The sequence below is a fragment of the Clarias gariepinus genome, chromosome 17 (genome assembly GCF_024256425.1).
Source record: "Clarias gariepinus isolate MV-2021 ecotype Netherlands chromosome 17, CGAR_prim_01v2, whole genome shotgun sequence".
In the NCBI taxonomy this organism is placed as follows: Eukaryota; Metazoa; Chordata; class Actinopteri; order Siluriformes; family Clariidae; genus Clarias; species Clarias gariepinus.
In genome coordinates, this window is record NC_071116.1 from 13552473 (window position 1) to 13570542 (window position 18070).

The 18070-nt window shown below is 38.0% G+C and overlaps 1 protein-coding gene across 2 annotated transcripts in view; it reads left to right on the forward strand.

The window, feature by feature from the left end:
- The first annotated feature begins 16085 nt into the window (after positions 1-16085).
- Positions 16086-18070, forward strand: part of tiam1a (TIAM Rac1 associated GEF 1a) — a 53956-nt gene continuing 51971 nt past the window's right edge. For both annotated transcript variants that reach the window (XM_053516108.1, XM_053516109.1), the window contains exon 1: positions 16086-16334. The gene's annotated coding sequence lies outside the window, so the exon portion shown is untranslated. The remainder of the gene's footprint in view (positions 16335-18070) is intronic.

The window sequence follows — 18070 nt, forward strand, 5'->3', positions numbered from 1 at the left end:
CCAAACGTTGTGTCTGAAATTTTCCAGGTAATGCACATCATATTATCATTAGGCAGTTATATGCTTGGAAAAATATTCACTTTGTTAGATAATGAATTCAAAATTTATGTCATAGCACTTTCCCATGCTACCTCATTTATCGTCTGCCCTTATTAAATAGACTTTTGTTATATTCACTATAGTTCTGTAGACAGTATGGCCAAAATTGTACTAACACGCCTTGTAATCGACACCCATTATTAACAGGTGTGTATGATCAAGCACTTAATTCCACCGCCATTGGAATTAAAATGGGCTGAACTGATCTGCTTAGTGACTTAAACAAGGCTCTTCCATGGGATGCCACTTTTGCCACAAGCCAGTTCATGCAATTTCTGCCTTGGTAGATCTGTTCCAGTCAGTTCAGCCACAACCACACTTAGCTGCAGACCACACTGGCTCTGGAAGCAACATCAGAAGAACTACGCATTGCGAGCATCATGAGGGTTTCCATGGCCGAGCAGCTTCACACAAGCCTGAGATCACTATGTGCATTGCCAAGTGTTGGCGAGAGTGGTGTAAAGCATGCTGCCCACCAGACTTTGGGGCTGGAGATAAATGTTGTCTGGAGTGATAAATCTGTGATGAATCTGGTTTTAGTGGATGCCAAGAGAACTCGACCTGCTGGTACACATATTGCCAACTATTTGGCAGAGGAGGGGGAAAAAAACGTCTGAAATTGTTTTTCAAAATTTGGGTCCCTCAGTCCCAAGAAAGGATAATGCTAATGTTATAGTACATAGAAACATTTAAAAAAAAAAAATTGCATGCTGTGCAATAATATGGGAAAATTTTCAGTATGACAATGCCCACGTGCACAAACCATGATCATGTCTAGTGTGGAGGAAATCCTGTGGTCTGCACAGAGCCCTAACCTTAACCCCACTTAACACCTTTGGGATGTGATGCAATGTCAGTTACAAGCCAGGCCTTCTCATCTAACCTTATTGCCTGATCTCACAAATGCTCTTTTCACTGAATGTGAACAAATTCTAACAGAAAGAAGAGGAGTGTAGCTTGGCCATTTGAATAAAGGAATATGGTTTTGAAATGAGGTGTCCAACAAACTTATACAGTATAGATGTGATCTATACTGATCATCGTAATCTGTATATATAAGTTATATGTACAATACAGGTTGAGCATAATAATTTTTCCGGATATTAATCAAATGTTACAGAAGGCCTATGCTACTGTACTGTAGGTTAAGATACATGGTTTACTTCAAATTCTATTTTAAAAATGCTATGACATTCATCTGCTTGTCTAACAAAATGAGTATTAAACAGGTCTCCTTCTGTACACACATTAACAGTGATGTGGAAAAAAGATGCTGAGGGGAATGGGACATGACTCACAAAGGTTATCAAATGTGACACTCTACATGCTCAGGGCACATGCGCCCCTCTCTGTGGCTAAACGTGTGTGTTTGTGTGTGTGTGTGTGTGTGTGTGTGTGTGTGTGTGTGTGTGTGTGTCTGTGAATACTTCTATATTCTCAGAACCTAATTGCATGCAAGCTCCGGCTACTGACACAGTTGTGAAAACAGAAACCACATTTGTAGCTTTCAGTCTCTTGCATCTCCTAATTTTTTCTGACAAACACAGTGAGTCATTTTTTTTCGAAACTAACATGTGAATATGTTCCCATCACGCCACACGAAAATAGAAATGACTCTTGTACATTTATTTTTGTTCCTGTTTTGTGGAGGCCCAGTTCAGTAAAGATAATGTCACTGGGTGCGGCAAGGTTTCAGTGATAAACTGGGCATGTTTTATGACATTACTGTCTCAGTCAATATTGCATGATCATCTTCGCCTCTTATCATCCATAATGCTGTTTCTAGTGGTCATTACTACTGGCACTCAATTTTGTAGTTTGTAAAATGCTCATTGTCAGGCTTTCAGGTGAGACTGATCTGAGAATTAATTGAGATTTGAGCATTAAATGTTTTGCTCTCTTGCTGAGTCAATGTTTTGTCTGCTCAGATAAATTTCCAGTTAAATATGAATACAGTGAATACAGAATACAGCATAACTATATGTAAATACAGACACAACTTTGGACATTGTACATAAAGTACACTATCGATATTATCACAAGACTAGTAACAGGGTGAAAAAAAACTATAGCAACTATAGATATAAGAAATGTATGTGAAAATGTATGACTTTCTGCATCTATGAGACTGTAATGGAAACAATTTTTTGCACAACATACTGTAACGTTTATATACTGTAAAATTTACTAGAATGCATTTGTTTACCTTTTACATGAAAAAGAACATGATGTAATAAAGTTATGATAAGAACTTGTATACAAAATGAAAAATCAAGGCAAAAATAGAAATTAAACATATAGTTGGACATTTATTATAAAGAAAATAGATTGGTAAATGTGAATAAAACATAATTATAATGATGTTCTGTTCAGGACATACATTATAGTATAAGATTGCTGATGTATGATTTTAATACATATTTGATCTGTTACTTCACTTAAGGAGACATGCACCTTTTTTATGCATAACGTATGCATGGGTGAATGTATGACATGGTACTGCGTACTGCTAAATGATTCAGTGGTGTTGTACAGTACCAGAAAGACAGGAAAACAGCTGCCTGCTAAAACATGCATTAAAAACCATGGTAGCACTTTCACCAAGAAATCACATCCTACACCGTTATGTCATATTAAACAATGCTTAGTAATTGCTTCTAAGTCATTTTGGATTACCTACGAACTGTCTGTGTTGTGTTTTGATCTTTCATAACTGCCAGTTAACATTAACGGCAGCTTCCACCAACGCACTGACAGGTTCATGACTCACCTCACCTTGTGAGTGTCAAGAGCTAGCATCTAATGCCAGGCTGAATCCCAAATCCCTCTCAAACCCCTGAACAAGGGCGCCACTTGAAGTGTGGAATAAGGGATTGTACACCCTACATTGATTTCCATTATTGGGATTCAACCCCAGAATTTAGCTGATATTCTAAAGTGGAGACATAAAGAGAAACTTATAAGATTTCCAGGGCTGTCCACCACCTCTATGCTTTATTCTTCTTTCCTTTTTTAAAAAAAAAAAATACTTTCACCCCGGACATGAGCGTTAGACAACTTTAAATTGCTTATCACAGGATGTGATAAATGTTCAGTGATTACATGACAAGATTAACCTCATAGGAGGAATAAGTTACAGCATCATTGCAGAACAAAAAGCAAGAAACCCTTTTTGGTCAGGTTACAGAGGAACTCGAAGTAGATATACACACACAAATATACGCTTGCTCGATACTCTCAGTATTTTAACAGTAAATGTAAAAGAATTAATTCTTGTTTTTTGTTCCCAAAACCATCTCACACTGGTTTCAGATCAGGCAGAACTTGAATTCCCAGCATTTGTATTGCTGTCAGCTAAATCATGTTTAATTGAGTTAAATGAGTTGAATGAAAAGATGAATTAGATCATTGGCAAGGAGGGCAGTGAAAGTTGATTTGTATATTTAGAGCAGAGGTGTGTCAGTGACCTGTCTCATGACCTGGGCCTGTTTCCTAAGCACCATGTGCACCAATTTTAAATCTTTTAAATGAATTGCACAAGGTATGAGTTGACGTCTAACACTTTAGATGTCCAAATTAATAAAAAAGGAGGTTGAATTTCAGCATCGCTAGCCAGGTCATAATCACCTGAACCTGCTTATTATAGTAATACCCAATTTAGATAAAAAGGAATAACACCATACAGGTTACCAAGATTTGGCTTAAGGCTCTGTCAAGCTGTAATACAAGCTTTTCATGTAGGTGTGTGTGTGTGTGTGTGAGTGAGCGTCAGTGTGTATAAGTATGTGTGAATCTAGATAAATTGAAAGTGCTCCCTCGATACTGGGTGTGTTACATTTTCATAGTTAACTGCTCATGACATGGTTTAGCTCTGGAGGAACAAGTTCAACATCTTTAGATTAAGGTACATTTGCATGCACATACACACACCACATATGTATAATAGTTCATACTCTTAATAAAATTTGCCACACTCCACACGCCAGTGTATTATCCATTACAGCTTATTCGTTTCCATGGTAATGAGCAATCCTCACAAGACAGTTGGTCCTTCGGTACACCTCATGTGTATTACTCAATATGTGAATTACTCAGGATTTAGCAGAAGTGACAACATGAGCAACCTCACAATACTGGAACACAAAGTCCTGCTACTTAATCATAGCCTAATGTTTTGTTAAATCTTTTGTCAATGTCTGTAAAACTGGATTAGTCATTATGGAAATTTACTTGATTTACACTAGTGTTATCTACTATATAGTACAGTGTGTACTGTATATGTTATGGGCATGTAATCATCTGTATATTCAGTAAAGAGTAAAAGAAAAAAAATCCTCACACTGACTGATCAAATGATTGATTTGATTGATTCAGTAACCATGTCATGGTCATGTTAATTCTGGAACCTGTTACAGAGGAATACACTCTGCATGGTCTGTCAGATCCGTCAGACTTGTGTGCATCACAAACACGTTCACACACTCATTCACACTTGGGAGCATGATTTTTTGACAGTGGCAGAAAGTGCACCAGGGACATGCACAGACATATTAAGTGGTTGTTGTTCTAACCTGAAAAGAGCAATTGATTTGATTATAAAAGACCCGGGGCTGTATGGTGATTACACCATTTTGGCCTGGGTCATTTAACTACTTAGTACAGCCTGCAGGAGCTATTAAAAGCATCCACATTTTTGAGGAATTTTGTAACAAAAATACTGCATATAAACTTCAAACATAAACTCTTTGAACATATTATAAGCATGTATATTCACCAATCAGCCTTAACAATACAATTATTAGCATTAAAACCACCTATGTTTTGGGTTTCCGTTGTGCCACATGGGCAGCTCTGGCCCCTTTAGGGCTTCTGTGCACGTACTGAGGTGTCTGTCATCATGACGTTGACAGTGGATTGTTTGGGTGCTGTGAGTTGCATTGTGGGGTCTTTGTGGACCTAACTTGTTTATTTGGTGCATCTCATGGGTGAGATTGGGAGGCCGGGTCAGTAACCTGCGGCTCTTTGTCTGCAAGGCAGAGTGTGCAATGGTCTGTGGTGAACACATTTACATTTAGGCATTTAGCAGACGCTCTTATCCAGAGCGACTTACATTTTTATCTCATTACACATCTGAGCAGTTGAGGGTTAAGGGCCCAACAGTGGCAACTTGGTGGTTGTGGGGTTTGAACCTGGGATCTTCCGAACCGTAGTCCAATGCCTTAACCACTGAGCTACCCCTGGCCACACGGTGTTCTGGTACCTTTCTATCATGACCAGCATTATTTTTTTGGGAAATTTGTGCTACTTTACCTTTCTGTGGGATTGGCCCAGATGGGATGGCCTTTGGACTCCATATGCAAAAACTTTGGATGTACGGTTGGTGATCAGTGTTATCTAGTCCACCAAGCAGTAGTGTATGATATGATAAAGATGATACATAGTGAGCAGTATTAATGATAGAACTGATCAGTATATATCATAGTACCACTAAAAGAAAAAAAAAAAGTTAAGAATTTTTAAGAAGTCAATTCGAAGGTTAAAAAAAAATAATGGAAGGTTTGGATCTTTAGTGGAGCAACAGTAAGTGTTAACTATTTTGACAGACGTTTTGCAACCGCTAATGATGGACAGAAGCCAAAGGAACCAAACTGAGCATGCTTTCTAGACGAGAGCCCGGTCACCTGTCATTAATTATGATATGAGCAAAATTCACGTGTCTCTGAGCTCTTTCCTTAAAGTGTGCAATACTATCTTCTGTTTCAGCAAGAGTAGCAGTTCAAAACACTGCAATTTGCTGACTTCATATGTCTCAGAGAAAGCATGTGTTAACCTTCACCCTCCCCAGATGCTAGCTGTCATGTGGTAGGAGACAACTGACTCGTAGGTGGAAATTGTATACTAACTTGGAAAGTTGTTTAAAAAAAAAAAAAATCTATGCATGGTGTGTGTAATGTGTCTCTAATAGAGTTTATTGGACGTCTTGATGGGACATCTTGGTTACTATAAAATGATTACTGATGATGAATGAATGCATTAGCCATGGTATCAAAATGGAAGTGCTGTAGGAGCTAATAATCCATTTCCAGTGTAATTTCTGTATAGCAATCTTATCACACTGTCTATCCCAGTTTTTGTCTTCTGTCTTACATTCCATATGTGCCTGTAAACTGTATTATATGCAGGATTTATTTCTAGTTGATGTCTAGTTCATAAATAGTACTGTGCAAACATCTTGTCCCCCCTCATTTTCTAATATTCTGCTTCCAAAGAGCCAGACTTTCTAGTATTTTAATGTCTTCTTGATGAATAGTTCTCCAGGCTTCCTGAAGGATCTTATTTTTGGATATCGTTTCCAGTCCAGTACCTGTACTTGAACGTTTTCTTATATAAAAAATATAGACTAGTTCTGAATATGTATGATTGTTAACCATTATGATGACATAACTGGAAAAATATTAAAGTGTTATTTAGTGTGTTACACTATTACATATAGTATTTATAGGTATTTAGGTAAAAGGTATTTATTCTTACATCATGGTTCTTGAGATATGCTATCATTTTGTAATCAGTTGTTTGTTCAGCACAACTCAGTTCTTAAATTTGATTGCTGTGGCAATATTTTAGTTTTAAATTTAACATTATTAAGTAAAAACTCTTATTGGTGATATTGTAAGATGTACTGTAATTAGATGTTTATTTAACTCAGAATTTTACCAACAAGCCAAACATGACTAAGCAAAAAAAATCTTTTAAATGGGGCATGTACTGTAGGCAAAGAAATACAGCAGGAAAGATATAAATGATCATGTGTTTTAGTGTTTTTTTTTTCTATGACCAAAAAATATATATATATATGCTCATTTTCTGTATTCCGCTAGTAGTAAAATTTAATGGTTATTAAAAATGTATATATATTACTTTCATCTACCTGACATACTCGAACAGCCAAATACACAGTTTGATTTCCACACACTGGCAAGGCTTCCATATAAGCACTGTTTTTTTTTTTTTTTTTTTTTCTCATTTATTTATGCTGTTTTGCCAGCACAGATCTCTGCTGCTTTTAGGTTTTAAGGGTTTTAAAGAAGAAAACTTGAGTGTGGGGATTTGGAATAGGTTTCCCCTATGGAAAAGTTTTCACGCTAATGTTTTGTGCATTTCAGGCATTATGAGAAACTGTAATATTTAATCTTATTCACTTCAAAAGAGAAAAACATAGAGACTAGTTAGGGACTGTTTCTCACTGTTTTAATCTTTAAATGATAACAGGACCTTTGCACATGGGCGTTCCACAACATTGAACATGACTACAAATAGATAAAAAGTATGATATGTAATTTTTTCATGAAAAACTTGTTGCTAAATTGCTAACACCCCAGGCACTGCTACTACCAAAAAAATAGCCACTTTGCATGGGGTCTGTCTGTCATGCTTCCAACTGTGGGTGCAGAACCGCACTAGCCATCAGCCCCAGAATGCATTAAGTCTTGCTAATCACTTTATTAGCACCCTTAAGTTCTACTAGTTGAGTTGTAGTTGTGGTTTGTCTGTAACTTTACATTATCATTATATCTGTATGTTTCTTGTTAATAGTTCTTATTTTCACAGTTTCATTTGTTTGTCCTTGTCTTCTCCAATAAATTGTACATGACAGAAACCTTGACCTAAAATGTACGCAGTAGATTTTTTTCAATGTGCGAAAAGCACTTACTGTACGTAAAATGCCTGCCCGATGAGGGGGAAACGGGGGAGGAGAGATTGGGTCAAAACTGTGCCCTCCTCTCAGGGAATGTTTTGAGAAGGAGACTTTGACCTACTGTAGCAAACTGTCTCCCACCTTCCCTTCCCCACACAGACTTTCACTCTGCCTCGTTGCTTAGCTGAGGACATTTTCCTACACCTTAGCCCTGCAGAAGATGGCATCATGGTTTACAGCCTCACTGTGGATGTTACTCTGTCTACCCGCACTGCCCAAAACCTCACTATGTCACCAAGCTGCCCTTTAGACATACCACCTCCTTTTATTCCGCAGAGACCTTGCTTTGCTTCCTTGTTCGGCTAAGAATGTTGTTCTGCTTCTTTGCTTTGCTGAGGACATCACTCCACTGAGAGCATCGCTTCTTTCCCCTGCTTCAGTGTGGTCCCCCTGCTCCCCCTGTTTCTATGCAGTAAATGTCTTATATATATGATGTCTATTCATAATAGATCAGAGGAAAACTAGTTTATGGAGAAAACCCCAGAACCCAAAGGAAAAGGCACATACAGACATAAGGGCATGAGAAATGCCCCAGCAGTACAGAATCGAGCTGTTATGTTTGGCTAAATTTCAAGTATTATAAGCTTTGTATTGTAACTGCATTTAAATGATTTTTTTAATTATCATTTTAGACCAAATATTATGTTTAATTAATATATATATAAGTAGTGATATCATGCATAGGTTGTGTTTTTGTTGTGAGAGGCATCAAAGTAAAAAAGTATTGTTAAAGATTATGAAAAAAAAACAAAAAAACAATACAAACATGTACGTTTACAGCATCATCACATATACTGTAGGTCTGTGATCCCATGAGGTTTTGTTAGAGGTCAAAAATCCAGATTGGAGAAGATTATTTTGAATATCACCAGACTTTGTTGCGACTTTGTGTCTCTTCTTATAGCGTTATAACGCATAACGTACGTGCGTGTGTGTGTGTGTGTGTGTGTGTGTAAAATATCTGTCAGGCAGTAAAAAACCTCTGGGAAAGAAAATAATCTGAAAATTGTAATAAATATGATGAGCCAAAACTGTCTGTATTTCGACATTGATTGAAAATTGTACTCAAACCTGAGTGTGTATGTGCATGTGTGCGTTGTGTGTGTGCGTGCTTATGTGTGGGAATTCAAGGCCTCTTCTTTTTCCACATCATTTCTAAATGCCACTTAATTTGCTCCCTGGACCTGAGTTCTAAGAGCTTTGATGTCAATTGCTCTATTGGAACAATCAAAGCACATAAGCTTGGCTTTCTGCCTAATGATGCTCTCCTCTTCTGTCGTTTCTTTGTTTCCTTCTTTATTTCTGTCACATAACCCATATTCAACCCAAAGCCACACCTCCATGAGCCTGTTTTTCATTTTTAGCTTACCTTATTCATTAAAGATCTCTCAGGGAAAGAAGGAAATAGGAGGTTTCCTATGCCAAACTTGCCATCAGAGACGGTACTGCATTATTACACACTTTTTCCTATGGATGCTGTTGGTCTACAGAATGTAAGTGAGAATGAGAAACTGCAGTGCATCTATTTCATTTATTTAAGTGAGAGTAAAAGATTTGTCAGGACTCAAAGTGTGACATGGAAAGATTTTCCCAAATGCATTTTAGTCAAATGCTAGAAGTATATCAACCCAGACCCTCAAGCTCATCTCTGGATTGTCCTGGGTATTTCTATCTGCGAGACTATAATGATCTTTATTCCCAGAGGACTTTTTTTTTTGTTGAAGGCTTTCTCTTTGTTCTCTCATGAGATGTAATAATGATTGTCTCCTTTTCTCTCCAAAGAAAAGGGTCAAGATTGACATTGACATAAATGCTTCTGATCAAACTCTTCAATTGTGCACTATGCTGTTTGATGCTGTTTCTTTATATGAATTTATGATTCGGTGATGTAATCAAGTTTCTTTCAAGTATTGGCTAATAAGATGCACTGGAAAATTAATTGAAAATAATATTTGGTCTAATTTTTTTTTTTATCCAAATGCAGTTACAATACAAGGCTTATAATGCTTTAAATTTAGCCCAGCATAAAAGCTCAATCCTGCTCTGCTGGGGCATTTCTCATGCCTTCACATCTGTTTGGGTTCTCTTCGTAAACTACTGTTCTTCTGTTATAAATAACATCATCGTATACCAAATGTCATCTCCAGATCTGTTGATATGCTTATATTACATCATGAATCTGACTAATCAGATATAAGCATAGTGTATGAGAGTTTGATTAGCACTCTACTTAATACAGTGCATGTCATATTACTGAGGTCTTGTCTATCACGAGAAAACCTTCAGAAGAAAAAAAACTGTGTCTTTTTCTTTCATCACATTTTTTTCCTATTCACTGGCAAGAATTCAAAAACAATAGTTCATCTTTTACCTGCAGATGGGTCATGTCTTCTTGCCTTTGGTCAAGCAGGTGATGTGTTCCCAAAATAAATATGCATGCCTCTGTCCAGGTGGCCTCGGGCAGCGTGAGCCGACCTTGCTCAGGGATGAAAAGGTGAGAGCAGACCTGCTAGACAGCTCGCTTATACCTGCCTGCCTCTGTTGCTGTCTTTCTGTACATCCCAAATGTAACATGCCACGTGTGCGCTACATGTCTGACTGTCTTAAAGGTTACATTGTTCCTCATGATAAATATACTCTTCCTTGCTGGTAATTGGGACACTGACAGATCCGGGTGGTCAACTGCCAGCCTAATTGAGTGGCCGTGCCAGTACTGCCTTTGATCCTGTTTCATACAGGCTTGAACCTGCTCAGTGTGTGGGGTATGTGATGTGTGTGCCTGTGTACAGTCTGTATGTGCCTGTGTTTGTGTGTACAAGTGTGGGTGTATGTGTGTACAGGTGTGTGTAAGACTGTTTTGTCATGTGGCACTTCTTAGGGAGTATATGTATTTGTGTATGTTTTCTTTATTGCTTTAAGATAATTTCATTTCAAAAATGAAAATGAGACAAAAGATTCCCATTTCCACTGAATTTAAGGTCAGGATCATGGATATGAAGGAAAAAAAAACTCATATGGTGTGTAGTAATACTATGTGTGTGGGTTTGTGTGTGTGTGGGGGGGGGGGGGGGGGGTAGGGATAGGGGCTGCTAACTTCCTTAAAATGGAGTTTGCTCTTGATAAGATGACAGATAAGAGACCAGGTGCAGGTACATAGGTATAAGACTCTTATCCCTCACATACACACATAAACACACACTTGTAATACGCAAACACACACACTTCCTCAATATACAGGCCCACACAGATTCAGATAACACTTAATACTTCCCTTAAGCCCACAGTATGCACAGGGGAGGTACTGAATGTGTGCTCACTATGTGTGTGTGTGTGTGTGTGTGTGTGTGTGTGTGTGTGTGTGTGTGTGTGCACACGCACCAGACATCAGCAGTGAATTGCAGCCCAAATGAATAAACCATGTCAGTCACCAGCACAAAGAGCACTGCAGACCTCACCACTTTTTTGCTGAAAGACACAGCGATAGACAGGGACAGGCAGAGGAAGGGATGGAAGGAGGGAGATATTTTTCTTTTCCCCTCTCTTCATCTCAGAGTCACCTCGTTGCACTTTATATTCACCATCTAGCACATTGATTTTCCTTTCAATTCCTCCCTTTAGTCAGATTGGAGAGTTGCGATTATAGAAATAAGATTGCATCTGATAGAGTCAAGATGCCAAGGTGTTCTTTACAGACATGATTGTTTTCAGCGACGTCTCGGGAATCTGGAGCTCAAAGCAGCTTTGTTTTGCTGGCTAAAATTAATGCATAATAAGATCGCGTTAATTTTAGCCATATGTTCCTGTTCAACACTGTGCATGGACAGCAGGAGTGTCATATCGCACTAATGCGACCCCAAACATAGATATCACATGATCCCAAACGTACCGATATTGTGTGTGTGAAATAATTTACCTTAATTTTCATTTTATAACATCGTTTTATTGTGAGTGTCCTCAAAACTCTCCATACATAGGGTAGATTTTTTTTTTAAATAGTCACTTTATTTAAAACCATCCTTTACATTATTGCCATTTCTTTGTAAATGCACATAAAGTTGTTTCGCCCACTCAAGATCAAGTTATGTTAAAACATCTGGTGTTATGCATGTAATTGCTTAATTATGTTAATTTTCCCTATGTTTAGAGTCTATTGGGACGCCCTGTATAATGATAACATTTGGTTCACAAATCAGCCTTTACTTGTGTTACATTATGTCATGAAATATGATGAGGTAGACTACACTAAGAAAAAAATAGGTCAATTCTTTAAGCTTTCTGTGTTTACTTTTTTGAATTATTACTGTGTGTATATAGTATAATTACCTACTAACACATGGTCCTTTATATTTAACTAATAATCTAAATAATCGCTCAATTAAATAATGAATGCATCACGTGAACACTTCAGTCGGAACAGGCTGCCCTGATCCGGCCAAATGTAAAATGGATTTTCAATAAAAATACGACAAGGGTAAATAATAGGCATTTAAACACTGCTGTTATTTCTCTCTGGTTGGAATAAATATACTTTCTGCCCTTGTTTGCCCCGTGTGGGGGTAACATTAGGTGATGTGATAAATTCCCAGGGAGGAAGTTTCACTTCCATTCCTGATAAAAACAACTCTCTCCCATCTGTCTTTACTGTCGTCCACTGGGTCTCTGGCTGAGGAAGAGGCACTGATTGGCTCGCATTTCTCACATTTCACTGAATTCTTGTATTTGGCAGATTAAACACTTTTCGCGTGTCAAAAACGTATATATTCAGATTTAATGCTTTGAGCATGTAAACACATCTTATGGGATTGACATTCATGTATGCAGATAAGTTGATTTCAACTGGTTGAAGAAATATTATCAATGCAAAGTAGCTGTCGAATGTATTTATAATAATAAATTAAATTACAAATTTTTTACAAATAAAATATTTTAATCTTTACAATATTACAAAAATCTGTATGGTATATGTACATATATATAATACATACTATATGAAAGAAAGCTCGTACATTTTGATTGGATCATTTTTCATTTAATCCTGCAAGATAACAAGGTTCCTGATTTAACTACGATTTCTTCTTAATTCATGCTGCTTAATATAAAACATGGCCTTTAGAAAAACCAGAGGGGCAACTTAACATGAAAAACACTGATGTTTAGGTTTCAATAATAAGATGCAAAAAGCATTACTTTAAACAAACCGCTGATAATTCTTTTGCCCCGTTGTTCATGTTTTACAGCAGAATGCTTTCATTTATTTTGCATTCTTTGTAGCCATCACGTACAGGACAGATACTGTGACAAGGGGGTTGAGTAACAACATGCACCATCTTGATTGGCATTTTGAAGGAAAATCCTACAGTTTCTGTCATTCTTCTGTGAGCACGTCTTAACACGCTCAACAGCTGTCACTGCACACACTGAGTTTGACTGAGATAATGCGGTGTGAATTTGGCACCCATTCTTCTGGGTATTGTCTTTAAACGCTTGCCATTCAAAGCCAATGTTTTATGTCATCTCTGCCTCCTTTTCACATGGATATAAAGCTCTTTGCGTGCTGGAATGTCATCCACGCCTAGGTGCCTGGAAGGTGTGTCCTTCTTGTCAGTGTGGTGTACAGAGGAAGTGAATCTCAGGCAGTCCCGGAGCACATACCGACTGGATATTCCGACTAAAACCTTGTGATGTTTATTAGATTTTTTTTTTTTCATTTGCAAACATTGGATTTATTACAAATACAATATTAAGAGCTTTTAGCTTACTTAGGAATCACTATTAGGATTTATTTTTTACTTGGATAAGCCTCATGTCATTCCCTTGCTTACTCGCTTTTGTGTGAATGTTGTGTTATCATTAGCACTTTAAATAACCCTAAAAACGGGTGTGATTTAACATGACTAGTCCACCCAGTTTAATTGCTTTAACTTCTGCAGTCATAAGTTCTTTAATTCTACATGAATACAGCAAACAAGACAGCAGAATACACAACATATTTAGCCTGCATTGTCATTAAAGACACAGGATTTCAGTGCTGAATGTAACATAATTGATCATTCCTCAATTATATCCCTTTAACAGCCAGGTATTTATGGCAGGTCTAGGGCGGTTAAACCTGGTACCTTTTTCTCATAAATATTTACTCTTGTTTAAATTTCGCTGTAGTACCATTCACACTAACAAGCAAAAAGTCCCTTGGGTCTGTGTTGTCTGTCCCTTTAAATAAAGAGTAGATAAAACATACCAAACTTTAGTACACCTCTAATTACACTTATTACACACTAATTAATACAGTAATGCAAACTTTTAAATATTTTTTTTCATAGTGTTTTAAAAAAAAATTCATAGGGTTGATGGGTATTGTATATGATGGGGTAAGATGAAACCAAGGTTATAAATTTGGTTTCTATTTTGGGAGTGAAACGGTAAAAGGGAACAAATTACAGGAAGGCTCTAAAGCTATATGTTGTGATTACAGCCAAAACATGGTATTGGTGCTAAAAAGTGTCACACCTAGGTGAAAAAGTAAATCTTTAAATAGAATCATAGATAGTAACACCATTTTTCATAATACTTTACGCTTCTTACGCTTTCTCCCGATCTATTCTTTGTTTTTTGCAAAAAATATTAATTTCCATTTACTGTTTCTTGGTTTCTAACCCTTTTATGTAGTGTCTGGAACTTTTTAAATTAAAATCTTTCAATTAACTTAATTCTCATTTAGATGAAACTTAGCTAATTTTAATTTAACCTAAAAAGACATAAAAATGAAAAAGCGTATTATTCTAAAATGTAAAATTGTTAAGATACTACAACCTGAATCTGACATGGTTACGGACACTACAGAGTTTTTGTTTTTACTAAAAGCTTTTACCAAAAAAAACAATTTAAGCAAAATTTTTTGCAGATTATATGCTTCTAGAAGCTTACACCAATTTTAGTATCAATACTCATAAAGAAATATGAATAATTTGCATTTCTTATTATTATTCTTTAAAGTATTACGGTAAAAAATCAATAAAAAATAGCTAAAGTTAGAAACTAGAATTTTTAGGGAAGCAAGATTAGTCACTTCCATGTTGCATAATCTTCAGAAGTAGCTTTTTTGGCACACACATTTTCTGTATTATATGTATGACTTAAAAAAAAAATAAGATAGAAAAATAAAAATATTTTTAGTTTGAGCTTAAAAGTACAAAAGGTTATCTGACCTGTGGGTTTTATGTGACTTTCTCTCTATTCTTTCTTTACATAGAAATGTATTTTCCCTGATTGTTTACTATACCCAAGTTTTGCACTTTGCTCATGGCAATGCATTTCTCTGTAAATTACCTTTTAGATATATAGCAGTCATCTCCCTGTATCTATGTATGTATCTAATCATGACCATCACCCTAAACAGCCAAGTCCACAGGCAAACCTTAGGGGCGTGTGTGTGTTCTTAACAGCTAGACCTGGAAAAGCTGGACTCGTTCACTCCTTAAATTCTTCTTGCATGTTCAGGTGAAACCCAACTGAATAAAATGTATTCAAGTTGATCATTATTGCTACATCGTCGCACGTGGAACCTGTAGAAGGGTGTTAATTCAGGTTTTGCGGCTGGCAGGAGTCCAAAATCATTAGTCTCGCAACCAACCACAAAAACAACTGATCTGTGCTCCTAGCCATCGAGGGTTACTCATTTACCAGCAGTTACAGTTACAATAATAGTGTTGATTGGAGCTGTGACCATTCCCGGCAGGTTCCTGTGGTTTAAAGTGCATGGGCGTGTGAGAGAGACGTTTTCCCACGCTCTCCCTGTTTCCAGATAAGAAAGCAGCTAAATGATAATGTGATTAACTTGCTTAAGGATATCACTTTGCTTACTTTAATGCAGCATGAAAAAGGACAGAGGTCTTTTGAAAGACGCAGCCATCCATGAAATGTCTCTGTATGAGTGTGAGCTTTTTTTTTTTTTTTCCTTGTTGACCCTTTTGATACAGAGCTTTTGCCTAGTTCTTCTTTCGAAAGTTCTCTTGTTACAGATCCTTCAGTGGAACAGAAAATTTAAAATGCAAACTTTGAGTCTGTGGGAGTCACGTGACCTGAAGGCAAACTGCCAGACTGCATGCTGGCAGTTGATTCTCGAACCAGGGGAGGTGAGACAGGAGAGGGGGAGTGAAGGAGGGAGAGAGAGAGAGGGGGAGGAGTGAGGAGGGTGGAGCAAGAGAACAAGTGAGTGAGTGAGAGAGGGAAACACACACACACACACACACACACACACCCTCTACATGCCAGCTATTACCGGATAGACTACTCTACTCCACTCATGTTTAAAGAAAGAAGAGTAACACTGGAGATAGAAAGAGAGAACGAGGAATATCAGCTCATGGTGGAATCTACGGCGTTACCTGTACAGCTGGGGATCTAAATGACCTGCAGTTCTTTCTTTCTTAAAGGAGGAGAGCCAGACACCAGTGGAGGTGCATTTCATGGACTTGTAGAGGTACACACTCATATTAAGTCATAAGTTCATTTGTTGTATAGTCTGGATAGTCTTTTCTGCTTCTTTTCCCTTTTTAACTATGTGTTATATCCATTAATCCTGTGTGTATGTGTGTGCTGGACCCCCCATCTCTTATTTTAAAACATTGTTTCACATTGTTCTTAAAGCTTCCCTACAAGTGGCTCCTACCTTTGTTGGACAACTGGTGTCTTTGTGTGTGTGTGTGTGTGTGTGTGTGTGTGTGTGTGTGTGAGTGTGTGTGTGAGTGTGTGTGTGTGTGTGTGTGGCCAGCATTGTTTTGGTTGGAGGTGCAGCTCTTTGAACCAAAGTGCCGTGTGGTCGTAAAGCCCCTGCCTCCAGATGGAGGTGTTAGAGATAAGTCTCGAGGGGGGAGCACACTCATCTGTCTCGTCCTTGCACGCATTCTCTGTGAGTGTGCAGACAGTATGTGGAGCCAGTAAAGTAAAATCAATCCTCTTGTGTCTCGACACAAACTTTTAAAGTTGCATTGCAAGAGAGTCCCGGGTCTCCCGAGTCTGTACTGGAAGTGCTGAGTTTATCTGAATCTGTCAAAACTGGAGCGTTCCCAGAACTCCGAGACTGTGATACCTCGTTTCACACTCTTGGCTGTATCTTGGTTTGATGTCTCAGCTGTACTGTGCTCTGACCTTAACTGTGTGTGCGGGTCTGAGTTTTTTCCCCCTTAAGCGGATAGATGCCTTTATACGTCTCACCACACTGTTTTGTGATTTAGAACTCAATAAGAGAGGGAGAGAGCGAGAGCAGAGAGAGACAGAGAGGAAGATGAGATGATGTAAAAGGAAGTCGAACTGGGAGGGATGGATGGTAGTGTGTAGGAAACGGAAAGATGAGAAAGGCAAAGATCAGGAAGGAAATAACAGAGAGTAAGCGGTGGGAATGGGAGACAGGGGTCATAAGATGAAGATCATGTGAACGCAGAGAGAAGGAGAGAGACACGACTGGGCTCTTGTTGGGGTCATTAGGTCGCTGCTGTAAGTCTCGGCTGTGCAGCGTCACCGCAGCTAAATAGACACGCAGAGGGGAGAGAGGGATGTATGATATTTTTATACATTTCCCCCTTTGATCCCTATATAGCACGAAAAAATGACAATCACAGGAAGTCGCCGAGCACAACGATCAACATCGTAGTGCTTATTACAGAAGTGTTTATGACTATTGTGCTTATTATCACTGTCATTTAATTGTCTTTAAAGACACATTATAAAGCCATTTGAAGTGCAAAGTAGGACGGAAAGAAAATGACCGATATAAAAGGGGTGGGGGACTTGGGTAAAAGATTATAGACTATCAAGAGACAAAAGAAGGAAAGAAAGAAACACAGAAAGTGTGCCAGGATCGGCATCTCAATACGGTGAAGTATGAAACCGAGAGTGTGGAGGAGAACGAGAATACACGTGAGTGAAGGACAAAGAGTGGTAGAAAGAATGGGAGTAGGAGAAAGAACCAGACTTGCTCCTAGACTTTAAACATGTCCTGTCTCACACTCTACTTTTGAATGGGATTGCATAGTGTGCAGTGTGGTGGAGGAGAGCCAACCCAAACAAAGACCTGCAGCCTGTCCTCCACTCCACACCGAGAGTTAAGAGACAATGAGCCACAATTGTGTGTGTGTGTGTGGATGTGTGTGTGTGTGTGTGCATGTGTTAAAGAGAGACTGGGAGAGACCGAAAGAAAGTGTGTGTGTGTGTATATAA